The following is a 14,821-nucleotide window of genomic DNA, read 5'->3' as shown; positions in this document are numbered from 1 at the left end:
CATACACACACTACACACATACACACACACACACATTTTTTACTTATTTAATTAGATATTAATTAGCTAGGTATGTGAGATTTGAACTAGTTGAATAATTAATATAACTAGTTTATTTTTAGTAAGAAAATTGTCGAACTAGTTTATTTAAGTATATGAGATTTGAACTAGTTAAATAATTAATATAACTAGTTTATTTTTAGTAAGAAAATTGTCGTATCTGAGATTTAATTATCTAATTAAAATATTATTTGTTAATGAGTTTTCTGTTTATTTAATGTTTTTATATATTTTGAGTTTATATAAATGTTAGATTAATGTCGAATGTTAGATGAATTAGATAGAAAAGTTAAATATATAGTAATGTCAATTGTTAGAGATGAATATAGTTAGATATATATTTGAATTGGCTAGATATTAATTAATGTTAGATAGTAATAAGTGTTTAATGTTTCACCTAAGTGGGATAAGTCTGAGAAAGAGATAGATAGAACTAGTTTATTTTTAGTAAATGTTTAGTTGAATTAATAGAAGTAGTTGAATTAATTGAATTAGTAAGTGTTTAATGTTTCGCCTAATATGAACATAGGAAATGTCGTCTGACGACGGAAAAAATTTCGGTATGTGCACATACTGTGAAGACGAGCGCGGCCAGTGCGATAAAAATTTCCTTGTTGATGGTAGGCGATTCAGCATTAAGCTGGATGAGACTTTCGAATTCGATACAGTAAGTCATAACGACAAGTCTGTTTTCGTAATTAAGCATGACTTATATATGCTTCATTTGCCTGACTTATAATTTTTAATTTTCACTATTCTACTAGCGCATCCCATGCCATGCAAGAATTTTTGTCTTGGATAAGATAGGTTTCAAAGATATGGAAACTATGGAGGTAAAGAGAGCTTATCTGAAAACTGAGCATGATGGTTATACTTTCAACGTCAAAGTATACAATGCACACACGTACACCTATTTTGAATGCAAAACTTGGCAAGCACTATGCAAGGCTTATGCATTTGAGCCTGGTATGGTTATCACCTTTGATATTCGTCCAGAAGATGATATTGAAGGTAATAGAGACATATGGGTCGATGTGCAGACGCCTCCAGTTCTACCATTATGTGAGTTCTTCTCAAATATATTTTTGTCTTTGATATTGCTTATTTCAAAAATAACTGACAACTAATTTCTATTGACAGCTTATCTCCATTCAACCAAACATGTCCGGCGCTTGGTAGATAGGACCTTCTACTGTCCCGGAGCTGAACTAAACTGCGAGGAGATAAGTCATTATATTTCATGGCTTGAGGATCTTCATACTGTCAAGACAAATTTTTTTCCTGCACTTGGAAATGTTAGTACTCAAAACGTGCGACCAATAGTGATGGTATTGAACTACGGTCACATCTATTTAGGAATGATGGTAAGATATTTACTATTTGTCCTCAGTGCATATTTTGCATACATATTTTTTTTGCTAAACTTTCATTGCTAAGTATATTAATTAAGTACTATACGATGTTCTTCAACAGGGACTCCCGATGACAGTTGTGCCTCAGGGGATCGAGACTAAAGGTCAAATGTCAATTGTTAGCTTAAGGCCAAGATATTCTGCATTGCACATGAATGCATTCAGGATTTCTAGAAGCGATGAATGCTTAATAGTGAAAGATTGGAGAAAAATTGTTAATGATCGCAGAGAAGTACTAAGGGGCAGCAATGAGAAGCGCAGCCCACGATTAGGAGACAGGTTCATCGGCATGCTCCAGTATGATCAATCAGGAGAGCTATACATGTTCTATACTATTTTACCAGAGAGAGAGTAGCTAGCAGGAGTGATTTAGCTAGTTCTTCATGCTGCTCTTAATTAGTACTTGTCCTTTCATGTCCGTGTTCTTCGTTCTGAACTTAAGTGATTTGCTTTTGTGGTGTTATATATGAACGCTTATAATATCATGACAATCATGTTAAACTCGATGATTGGTTCTACTAGAAATTCTATTTATATATATATATATATATATAACGTTTACAATGTGTAGTATCGTAAAATACCAGCAAATGAAAAAGAATTAAAATGGAAACACAAAATTAAATGAAAAAGAATTCATAAAACTAAAAAACCCCCAAACCTTATAGTACCGGTTGGTGTTACCAACCGGTACTAAAGGGCTCCAGGCCCCCGGAGCTGGCTCGTGCCACGTGGCTGCCCTTTAGCACCGGTTCGTGCTGAACCGGTACTAAAGGGGGGGGGGACTTTAGTGACCACACTTTAGTGCCGGTTACGGAACCGGCACTAAAGGGCCTTACGAACTGGTGCTATTGCCCGGTTCTGCACTAGTGGATGGACCGCGCGCCTATGCAAGTGTTGCAACTGTCACATAAAACAACTCCATTTGTTGTTGAAAAAAACTTCAACCGTAGATAGGAAAAGCTTCAATCAGACTTGCCAACAAGGAAAAGTTGCAACCATTTGACACAAAAACTTCAATCATAGATAGAGAAAGCTTCAACCACGGCACCGCGCAAGTGGAAAAGAATTGCAATCATTTTGACAGGAAAACTTCAACCATAATACGAGTGTTGCAACCATTGACAAAAAAGCTTCAAGCGTATAAAGAAAAGGCTTCAATCATCAACAGTGGAAGCTTCAACTAGGGCAAATCAAAGTGAAAAAGTTGCAATCCTTTGTGAAAAGGCTTCAAGCTTAGGTGAAAAAAGCTTCAATGGTACGGTGGAAAGCTTCAATCTGCGAGAAAAGTTTCAACAGACATAGAAAAGGCTTCAATCGATGAGATAAAAAGCTTCAACCTGACTCACCAATGGCGGCGAGCGGCGACGTTGAGAGCTGCGTCGGCGACACGACAGTGCAGCGACGATGGCGGTTGCTAGGTGCTGCAACGACAGGGGGTCCCGGTGTGCTTCAAGACGGCGCCATTTTTTGCTACGAGGGGTGAAGGCTTTCTGCTAGACCGGGGGGCGAGTACGGATGTTGCGATGGCAACGGCACCCGGCGGCGACGGGGATGGAGAGCGCATCCAGCTGCGTGGGACTAGGGGCAGGAGGTCCAGGTGAGAAGGGTAGTCGCTGGCAGCAGGAGCGGCTGGGGTGGGGGCGCGGTGAAGAAGAAGAAGAAGAAGAAGAAGAAGAAGAAGAAGAAGAAGAAGAAGAAGAAGAAGAAGAAGAAGAAGAAGAAGAAGAAGAAGAAGAAGAAGAAGAAGAAGAAGAAGAAGAAGAAGAAGAAGAAGAAGAAGAGGAAGAGGAAGAAGAAGTCAATGCAGGGGGAGGGGGCACGAGGAATAGATCTGATGGCCCAAGCTCGCGGATCTGATGGTTGGGGCGCGACCGGCCGAACTGTTTCGGCCGGCACACCAGCGCTTATCACTAGTCATGATTTTTTTTGGTCTATTCATGTACTGTCAAGGTAGTACAAAGAATACTAGAAGTAAAAAATTATATTCGGTTCTGTAGACGACCTGTAACGACTACAAGCACTAGAGCGAGCCGAAGGCATGCCACCATCATCATCTCTCCCTTGTCGGAGCCGGGCAAACCTTATGTCGTGCTAAGGTCCCATAGGACTAGCGCATGAGAACAAAAACTGCCATGGATAAAGAGAAGTGTAGATCAGAAGGATCCAACCTCTAGACACATGAACGTAGGCGAACAAAGACCGGATCCAAGAGGATCCACCAAAGACAAATGCTGACCGAATCCTGTGCCACCAGAGACACACATTCACACACTCTCCGAAGACATTAAACGCACCGCTAGGACGAGGGCTAAGCGGGGAGAATCTTATTACATCTTTAGTGAGCCGCCAACCTCACAACTTCCAGAACAGGACACAAACCCAACAAAACTCAAGAAAACACCTAAAACAGAGCCCTCCCGTCGGGATCCACCATGCCCCCATGGCACTAAGGCCATAAGAGACGAGGTAGACTGGCGGGGTCGCCGACGGGAGGCGGAGAAAATCCTAACACATATGCTTCTTGCGTCCCAAGCCAAGGGGTCCATGTACATGTGTTATTACCTTCTAGTTTATTGAGATATTATCATGAGAGAACATATTTACTAAACTTATTGTTCATTTGATCACTATCATATGAGATAGTTATAGTATGGTCATAATAGACCATAGATCATCTATCATTTCACTAATGTAGGTCGCCTCCCTTTGGTCTACGCTTGGACTTCCTATTGAGGACAGTAAAACTAAGCCTAAAGCGAGCCTTCTCGGGATTTGTGGTTCACTAGTGCAGAACCGGGCAATAGCACCGGTTCGTAAGGCCCTTTAGTGCCGGTTCCATAACCGGCACTAAAGTGTGGGCACTAAAGCCCCCCCCCCTTTAGTACCGGTTCAGCACGAACCGGTGCTAAAGGGAAACCACATGGCACGAGCCAGCTCCAGGGGCCTGGAGCCCTTTAGTACCGATTGGTAAGACCAACCGGTACTATAAGGTTTGGGGGGTTTTTAGTTTTATGATTTCTTTTTCATTTAATTTTGTGTTTCCATTTTAATTCTTTTTCGTTTGCTGGTATTTTAGGATATTACACATTGTACACGTTATGCATATATATATATATATATATATATATATATATATATATAGAATTTCTTGTAGAACCAATCATGCATATATATATCATCAATGTCTCACAAACCATCATATTAATTAATTCACACATACACACATGTATAGCTATATACAATTTCTCCTACATATGCATGTTGCCTTTGGAGCCAGTGGCATTAGCCTAATTGGTGCCTTCGGAGCACGATGACAATTGGAAGTGATTTTCATGGGGGCGGTAGCGGGTAATAGTATTCTCCCTTCGGATTTATGACCTGGTCGAGCAAAAATCCCGCTATTTCCTCTTGAAGTGCTTCTACATGCTCCGTTTCTAGGAGCTTCTCCCGCACCTCTCTGAACTGTTAAGAAGGAGATCAATATGCATGTGTATTAGTTGTGTGACTAGATATCGATAATGGTGTAAAAATTGTGAATAGTGTTTTGACAAGCGTACCCATTCCTGTCTTTGAGATCTGCTCCTTTTGGACGCCATCATGCGAATGTTCTCGCAAACGCAGAATGCACACAGATCAGTCCCCTGCGCCTGCTTCAGGGCCTTTACGAGAATGGAATTTGATCAGATAATAATTAATTAAGCATGATAATTAAAGAGATGGCAGCTAGCTAGCTAGCTAGTACTACTTAATTACTTACCTTGGGTCTTCCCCATTTAAACTTTTCTTTCCATTCGCCTTCCATGACGCTGATGAACCTTGCCCAAGCCCTGCCCGCCGACAAAGAAAATGAATAAAGGAGTTATTAAATAGTTCATATCATGAAATGACGAACTAAATAGGACGAGATATATAGTTAATAATGATTGAAATTACCTGTTGACTATCCCAAACAAGATGTTATAGTCAGTTTTTTCTTTGAGTAGTGAGTCCAGTATTTCAACTGTTCCGGCGTCAACTTTAATGATACACAAGACCCAGTGAAATCTGCATGCACACACGTTTGCATGTCTTAATAAAGCGGGCATATGTAAGCAAAAACATGTAGCTAGCTAGCAGGCAAAAACAGAGAATTTGTAGTACAAGACAGTGTGACTCACTGGAAGTTGTAAGGAAGTAGTATATCTTCATTGTATTTGAGGTGCTTCAAGAACTCTAGCATGTTGTCCTCTATGGCCTTTTGATGACGTGGATTTATTTTCCATGTGTATTCATTAACGGTGTTTGGGTCAATGAACCCAATGCCAAAGCGTCCACCTTTTCTCATTTCATACATCTCCATCCTGCATATAATACCACAGAAAAGAATATAGTGAGGATAATTACAGGTAATGATTGATCAAAAGGATCACTACAGCTAGCTTGAGACTTAAATTACAGAAAGAAATCACTTACATACAATAGCAACTGACGATAGATTTGTCGAGTGTGTCTTGATTGTATAACTGAAACAGTTCAGAATACTCAACGGACACAGCTTTCTCATGGAAGTAATGCTCCTCCTTGACATTCACCATGAGGGACAATCGATCGGAAATCTTGGTAATGTTCATGTACCATTGATGCAATTCATACATTCTCGTTGGGAGGTTCTTGACCTTGTCTGGCTCGACCAAAGGTTGGCCCCGGATATATTTCCGTTTTATTTCATCCTCTCTAAGCACAGGCATGGGCTCAATCTCGAGGAGTTGTCCAACAGTGATTTTGAGAACTTCAGCCTACATTATATGGTCCTCTGTTATTACCACATTGCCCACCTCAGGAACGTAAACTGTTTGCCCACAATAATATTGGGCGCGCGTACTGTCACGTGTTGTTGGCACAACAAGCGAGGGGATCGATTGCGCCGCCTGTTCTCCCAGCTGGGGAATGGTTTTTCCGCATTTTTTGACAGCTGCTTCTTGTTTGCTCGATCCCGAGCTCGCCTCCTTACGTAGACGTGCTCGATTTAACTTCCTGATGTGGCTCTCATAGTCTGTGTCAACAGGCTTGGGAGCTGGTGGTTGAACCATACGAATGAAGTGGTCAATCGTTTCCTCAGGCACTTTCTCCCTTGGCGGCGGTGGCGGTTTCGGTGCAAAATGGGCTTCCACCTCGGACTTCGATATGGCTGCGATTTCCTCCTCGGACCTGTCATAAGCCCTCTGCGGAAGAGGCGTGAGGCTTGGACCATATTTATATCGCTTGCCTCTGCCTGTACTTTCTGTACTACCTCGACTCGTACCGCTACGCATCATAGCTGCGGGGTGTCTCTTCTGCGATTGCTGAGGCGGCGGAGACGGCTGACGGGGCTGAGTTGGACGAGGAGGAGTGGCCGCCTGAAGCTGTGCCGGACTTGGAGGAGGAGTGGCTTGAGGTTGTGCCGGACTTGGAGGAGGAGTGGACGTCTGATGCTGTGGCGGACTTGGAGGAGGAGGAGTGGCCTGACACTTTGCCGGACTTGGAGGAGGAGTGGCCTGACACTTTGCCGGACTTGGTGGACTTGCAGGAGTGGGAGACTGCTGACTCGGTGGCGGACTTCGATGAGGAGTCGGCTGACGTGGTGTCGGTGTCCTTCGAAAGATGATGCAATCCTTTTTCCATAGGATGATACGATGGTTGGCGTCTCCGAGAAAGCGCTCGTCGTCACCTCCAGGAATGTCAAGCTCTAGCTCCGAATATGAGTCCACCACCTCATCAACCAAGACACGAGCATAGCCCGCTGGAATCGGGTTGCAATGGAAGGTTGCCTCGGGGGGATTTGTAAAAGCAACGGCGTCCGCCACCTTCATGGATATGTTCTTCATTTTGACGTGTAGCTCGCAGCTAGTGTTCTCCGTGATGTCATCCACGGGGTATCTACCCAGCATTGCATCGTCCAGGGTGGAACCCGCGCTGCTTCTCGGCATGGATGGGGCGGTGCTATCCAATGCTGGATCGTTCGCTAGCTGCTGCAGCTGCTGAGACCCCCTTTGCTGGGTAAGTGAGTCGATCTGCTCCTGCTGCCGCTGGAATTTGACTACCAATTCCGCTTGACTTGCTTCTAGGCCTTGAAGGCGTTCATAGTCCCGCTTCCTCTGCTCCTCCTCCATCTTCCTCTTCTTCTCCTCCGCAATCTTCTTTCTCACACGGGTTCTGTAGTCGGTGTTCCAGTCTGAAAACCCCTCATACCACGGAATAGCGCCCTTGCCTCGTGTTCTTCCCGGGTGTTCAGGATTTACCAGGGCACGCGTAAGCTCGTCGTTCTCTCTGTTGGGCTGGAACACCCCCGATCGTGCCTCTTCTATTGCAACAAGTATCGCATCGTCGGCTCCCTTCAGACTTGCCCTCGTCGAAACAATGCCTGTCTTCGGGTCCAACTCCCCCCCATCCGCATAGAACCAAGTCCTGACCCTGGGGGGCAGCTCTTAGTAACCGGAGTGGCACCTGCATCCTCCATCTCTTTCTCAGACTTATCCCACTTAGGCATTGCCACCGCATAGCCACCTGGCCCCAGCTTATGGAACTTATCCTTTTTTCGGCATTCTTCTTGTTTATTCTCGACCGTTCCTTAGCTAATTCCGAATCCTTGAATTTCACGAAATCGTCCCAATGAGCACATTGGTTCTCTAGTGTTCCCTCGAATACTGGAGTCTTCCTTCCTCCCTTGACGTACTTGTCCCATTCACGATTCTTGTGGTTCTTGAATGCAACCGCCATCTTCCTAAGAGCAGCGTCCTTGACTTTCTGCACATCTGCTTCTGTGAAATGATCTGGTAGGGTGAAATGTTCCATGAGAGTATCCCAAAGCAGATCTTTTTGATTCTTGTCGACAAAAGTAACATCTGGACGTGGAGCAGCGTCCTCTTTGCCTTTTTGTCTTTTGTCTTTTGCTGGCTCTCTCCATTCTTGAAGGGAGATCGGGAGTTGGTTCTTCACAAGAACTCCGCACTGACGAACGAACTTGTCCGCAATCTTCTTAGGCGCTAATGGTTCGCCATTAGGTCGGACTGCCTCGATATTGTACTTTACGCCCTCCTTCAACTTTTTGTTCGGGCCTCGTTTCGTCCTTTTGCCTGAAGATTTGCTCGATCTGGATGGCTGAAAGAACAAAGATCGATTCGTTAATATATCTTCAAGTCATTTAAAACATGTGATGATCACCAGATACCTGCTTATATAAATATATATACCTCGCCGGTCTTTGTAGTTTCAGGATCAACATGTTCTTCGTCATCGTCATAATCGTAGTTCATGATTTCATCAATTCGGTCGTCGCGATCGAATATCATATCACCCTCTCCGGTGTTGTTTAGAAATTCGGAGCCGTTATAATCTTCTTCATTCTGATCATCATCTGGCCCGCGTATCATATCGAACATGGTCTATTCTCTCTCTTTGTCGGTATTGTCTGCCATAGCTTTTATTTAACTAATTCAAAAGAAATATAAAACAATTTAGTATTCAAATTACATCATCTCGAATAATAGATATAATCTCGAATACTTCGTCTAGAATAATAGATATAATCTCGAATACATAGTCTCTAATAATATATAATATTGAATAGTACATCACTGGCTAGCTAATTAAAGATCGAATACTACAGAAGAATCTAGGACACTTGCGGTTCCTGCGGCGCGGGCGGTGGACACCCAAAGAGAAGGAACCCTCACAGGATCATAGCTGAAGTGAGATCCACGAAGATACTGCCAGGTATTGGAGAACCTGCCGCCCTCTAACGCAACCATGTAGCGATGGACGTGCTCATCATCCTCTCTGACACGGCGACGTACCACCTCCGGCGGGGCCGGGTCCCTCCGCACCGAAACTGGCCCACGCGAACGCCACCAAACGAGATCAGGGTCGACGACGGGACCCGGGGCCGGGTTCCTCATCAAGCGGCGCGCCCCTCCAGGCAGCACCTCCCAGTGCCAGCCCGGTGGAGCCCAGTCCCGGACACGGGTCGGCTGGACGTCGTCGCGGACGGGTCGACGGCGAGGATGCGGGCCGGGCATCGTTGAGAACAAATACTAGCTATATGCCCGCAAAAAGTAATATATTTTTAATGATTGGATTTTGATAACTAAAATTTCTAACATTTCTACTATTTCAAAAATCTATATACTATTTCATACTAATTAAGCATCTAACACTAAAAACAGAAAACACAACTTCTATACATCCATTAAAAAACTGAAAAACAACATTATATAAAAAATTTCCATACTAATTAAACACTAATTATATCCATCTAACATGCATTCATACATATATAATAGTGAAAAAATAATAATCTAAATAATCTAAACTAATTAAACATACAAAATACATATATACTAATATATACATGCATTAATTCATACATGTGTGTGTGTGTGTGTTCATCATGCTTGTGTGTGTGTGTGTGTATGGGCTCGGGGAGGGGTGGCGCCCATGGTGGCCGCCGGGGGCGAGGGAGAGGGGTTAGAGGGGGAGATCTCACAGCGGGGCGACGGCGATGGCCGGGGGCGGTGACGGGCCGGGGCGGCGACGCGGGGACGGCGCGACGGGGACGGGCCCGGGGCGGTGACGGAGACGAGGGCGGCGACGGGGACGGGGGCGGCGACGGCGACGTAGACGACGGAAACAGAGGAAGAAACAGAGGGGGAATGAAATTTTCGAAGTGTTGTATATATAGAAGGCACCTTTAGTACCGGTTGGAGCCACCAACCGGTACTAAAGGCCAGTTTTGGCCAGGCCAAGCGGCGGGAAGTGACCCCCTTTAGTACCGGGTGGTGGCACAAACGGTACTAAAGGCCCCCCCCTTTAGTACCGGTTGGTGGCTCCAACCGGTACAAAAGGCCTCGCGCTGCCACCCCAAAGTTTAGTCCCACCTCGCCGGGCGAAGGGCAGCCGCACTGGTTTATAAAACCAGTCGCGGCTACCACTTCGAACTCCTCTGTATAGCAGGCTTGTGGGCCTAAACTCTGCGCGCTGCCCTGTGAGTCTGCTGGGCCTTTAAGGCCTGTAATTACACACCTGTGGCCTATCAGGCCCACAGGGCAGCGCCCCAATTTTTTTTATAGTTTTTTTCTTTTCTGCTTTATTTTCTTCTATTTATTTTTGCGTAGTTTTTTGTATAGTTTTTTATTTTCTGTTATATTTATTTTCTTCTATTTATTTGTGAGTAGTTTTTCATCTAGTTTGCCAAAATTCAACATTTTCAAAGTTCATTTTGTAGTGATTTTCAATTTCACGGTCATTTTGTAAACGATTGAAAAATAGCAAATATAATTTTTTTTCTTTTCTGCTTTATTTTTTCTTCTATTTATTTCTGAGTAGTTTTTTCTTTTCTGCTATATTTATTTTCTTCTATTTATTTTTGAGTAGTTTTTTTATATAGTTTTTTTTCTTTTCAGCTATAGTTTTTCTTTCTTTTCTGCTATTTTTTCTTTTCTGCAAAACTTGATGGTCAAAGTCTGGAGTTATAACTTAAAAAAAAAAGAAATGTCGACGTGCAATTAGTTTTTGCCATAACAGAAGAAGTACGGAGTTGTAATAAGTTATTAAAAATAAAAAAGAGGTGCAATGCTCGGTAATTTGCTTCAAGCCTTTCGGAATAGTGTAAACTGCACTGCGCATAGCTCCGTGCAGTCTACCGTATTCCTGAAGGCTTGAAGCTAAGCAACGTGAGCATTGATCCTCTTCTTCATCGTCTCTGCACTCAGGGCTTATAAACCGCTCCTAGTCCCTCTCACTTCGCGAGGTGGGACTAAAAAACAGCTTACGTCTGGTTCATCCATGAACCGGTACTAAAGGTGCTCATGGGGCCCCAGTCTTACCTGACACAACCTCATTAGTACCGGTTCGTGGTACGAACCGACACTAAATGGTGATGGTGGGGCCATAGCCTGACCGGAGGCTGACACAGCCTCTTTAGGAACAAAAAATTACAAACTTTCTGTTAGTGCCCGTAGTTTTCAAATTTGAATAGTTTAAATTTTAAATTATTTGAAATTAGTGTGAATTTGTTTGCACATAAAATTTCTTCGCGTTTCAAATGCCAAAACACATAACTACCCTAACTATTACAGAGATTCCCCTCTCGGTGCGAAACACAGAAGAAAGTGATGATAGCTAGTGAAGCCGATCACATCCCAGATCTTTGGGTGTGAAACTTTTTCTTCGCGTGTGTCCCTTTGCGCCGTAACCATGGAAAATCTTCATCATTTAACGGGATGCTCGGGTCAATATTCACTGTGAATGGAGCAATTTCATCAAACTTTTCATAATCTTCTGACTTGCCTGTCTTGTCATCCACTCCCACGATGTTTCTCTTCCCAGAAAGAACTATGTGCCGCTTTGGCTCATCGTACGATGCATTCGCTTCCTTATCTTTTCTTTTTCTTGGCTTGGTAGACATGTCCTTCACATAGAAAACCTGTGCCACATCATTGGCTAGGACGAATGGTTCGTCTGCATACGCAAGATTGTTGAGATCCACTGTTGTCATTCCGTACTGCGGGTCTTCCGTTACCCCGCCTCATGTCATATTGACCCATTTGCACCGAAACAAAGGGACCTTTAAACCACGTCGATAGTCAAGTTCCCATATGTCCTGTATATAACCATAATATGTTTCTTTTCCCGTCTTGGTTTCTGCATCAAAGCGGACACCACTGTTTTGGTTGGTGCTCTTCTTATCTTGGGCGATCGTGTAAAATGTATTACCATTTATCTCGTACCCTTTGAAAGTCATTATATTCGAAGATGGTAACTGGGACAGCAAGTACAGGTCATCTTCAATAGAGGTGTCATGCATGGTACGTGTCTGCAACCAGCTGGCGAAACTCCTGGTTTGTTCACGTGTAATCCAGTCATCAGACCGCTCCGGGTGTTTGGAGCGTAGCAAATTCTTGTGTTCATCCATATACGGAGCCACCAAGGCGGAATTCTGTAGAACTGTGTAGTGTGCTTCAGTGAGAGAATGTCCGTCCATACATATTATCTGTTCCCCTCCTAGCATACCTTTTCCATCCAGTCTGCCCTTATGCCGCGATTCAGGAACACCAATCGGCTTAAGGTCAGGAATAAAGTCAATACAAAACTCAATGACCTCCTCATTTTGATGGCCCTTGGAGATGCTTCCTTCTGGCCTAGCACGGTTATGAACATATTTCTTTAAGACTCCCATGAACCTCTCAAAGGGAACATATTGTGTAGAAATACAGGACCCAAAATGTTAATCTCTTCGCATAGGTGAACTAGGACGTGCATCATGATGTTGAAGAAGGATGGTGGGAACACCAACTCGAAACTGACAAGACATTGCACCAAATCATTTTGTAACCTTGGTATGATTTCTGGATCGATTACCTTCTAAGAGATTGCATTGAGAAATGCACATAGCTTCACAATGGCTAATCGAACGTTTTCCGGTAGAAGCCCCCTCAATGCAACCGGAAGCAGTTGCGTCATAATCACGTGGCAGTCATGAGACTTTAGGTTCTGGAACTTTTTATCTGCCATGTTTATTATTCCCTTTATATTCGACGAGAAGCCAGACGGTATCTTAATACTGAGCAGGCATTCAAAGAAAATTTCCTTCTCTTCTTTGGTAAGAGCGTAGCTTGCATGACCCTGATGTATGCCGTCTTCTCCGTGCATACGTTGCTGGTCCTCCCGTGCCTCAGGTGTATCTTTTGTCTTCCCATACACGCCCAAGAAGCCAAGCAGGGTCACGCAAAGATTCTTCGTCACGTGCATCACGTCGATTGCGGAGCGGACCTCTAGGTCTTTCCAATATGGCAGGTCCCAAAATATAGATTTCTTCTTCCACATGGGTGTGCGTCCGTCAGCGTCCTTTGGAACAGGTTGTCCTCCAGGACCCTTTCCAAATATCACCTTCAAATCCTTGACCATATCATGTACATCAGCACCAGTACGGTGGCGAGGCTTCGTCCGATGATCCGCCTCACCTTTGAAATGCTTGCCTTTCTTTCTTACGGGATGCCTGCTCGGAAAAAATCGACGATGTCCCAGGTACACATTCTTCTTACAACTATTCAAATATATACTGTCGGTATCATCCAAACAGTGCGTGCATCCGCGGTATCCCTTGTTTGTCTGTCCTGAAAGGTTACTGAGAGCAGGCCAATCATTGATGGTCACGAACAGCAACGCCTTTAGGTCAAATTCTTCCCCCATGTGCTCATCCCACGCACGTACACCTGTTCCATTCCACAGTTGTAAGAGTTCTTCAACTAATGGCCTTAGGTACACATCAATGTCGTTGTCAGGTTGCTTAGGGCCTTGGATGAGCACTGGCATCATAATGAACTTCCGTTTCATGCACAACCAAGGAGGAAGGTTATACAAACATAGAGTCACAGGCCAGGTGCTATGGTTGCTGCTCTGCTCCCCAAAAGGATTAATGCCATCTGCACTTAGACCAAACCATACGCTCCTTGCGTCATCTGCAAACTCCTTCCCGTACTTTCTTTCGATTTTTCTCCACTGCGACCCGTCAGCTGGTACTCTCAACTTTCCGTCTTTCTTACGGTCTTCTCTGTGCCATCGCATCGCCTTGGCATGCTCTTTGTTTTGGAACAAACGTTTCAACCGTGGTATTATAGGAGAATACCACATCACCTTGGAAGGAATCTTCTTCATGGGGCGCTCGCCCTCGACATCACCATGCTCATCGCGGCTGATCTTATAGCGCAATGCACCACATACCGGGCAAGCGTTCAAATCCTCGTACTCACCGCGGTAGAGGATGCAATCATTAGGGCATGCATGTATCTTCTGCACCTCTAACCCTAGAGGGCAGACAGCCTTCTTTGCTTCGTATGTACTCTCGGGCAATTCGTTGTCCTTTGGAAGCATATCCTTTATCATTACCAGCAACTTTCCAAATCCCTTGTCAGATACACCATTCTCTGCCTTCCATTGCAGCAATTCCAGTGTGGTACCCAGCTTTTTCTTATCACCTACGCAATTCGGGTACAATAATTTTTTGTGATCCTCTAACATGCGCTGCAACTTCTTCTTCTCCAAATCACTTGCGCAGTTTCTCTTTGCATCGGCAATGGCCCGACCTAGATCATCAACGGGCTCATCTGATGCCTCTTCTTCAGCTTCTTCCCGCATTGCCGGCTCAGCTTCTTCCCGCATTACCGGCTCAGCTTCTTCCCCCATTGTTGTATCATCGTATTCAGGGAACCCATGGCCAGGATAGTTGTCGTCGTCCTCTTCTTCTTCATTGTCTTCCATCATAACCCCCTCTTTCTCCGTGCTTGGTCCAAACATTATAGTGGGGCATGAAACCGGACTCAAACAGGTGGACG

The sequence above is a fragment of the Triticum aestivum genome, chromosome 3B (assembly GCF_018294505.1).
Source record: "Triticum aestivum cultivar Chinese Spring chromosome 3B, IWGSC CS RefSeq v2.1, whole genome shotgun sequence".
Lineage (NCBI taxonomy): Eukaryota > Viridiplantae > Streptophyta > Magnoliopsida > Poales > Poaceae > Triticum > Triticum aestivum.
Note: the sequence above shows the minus strand (reverse complement) of the source record.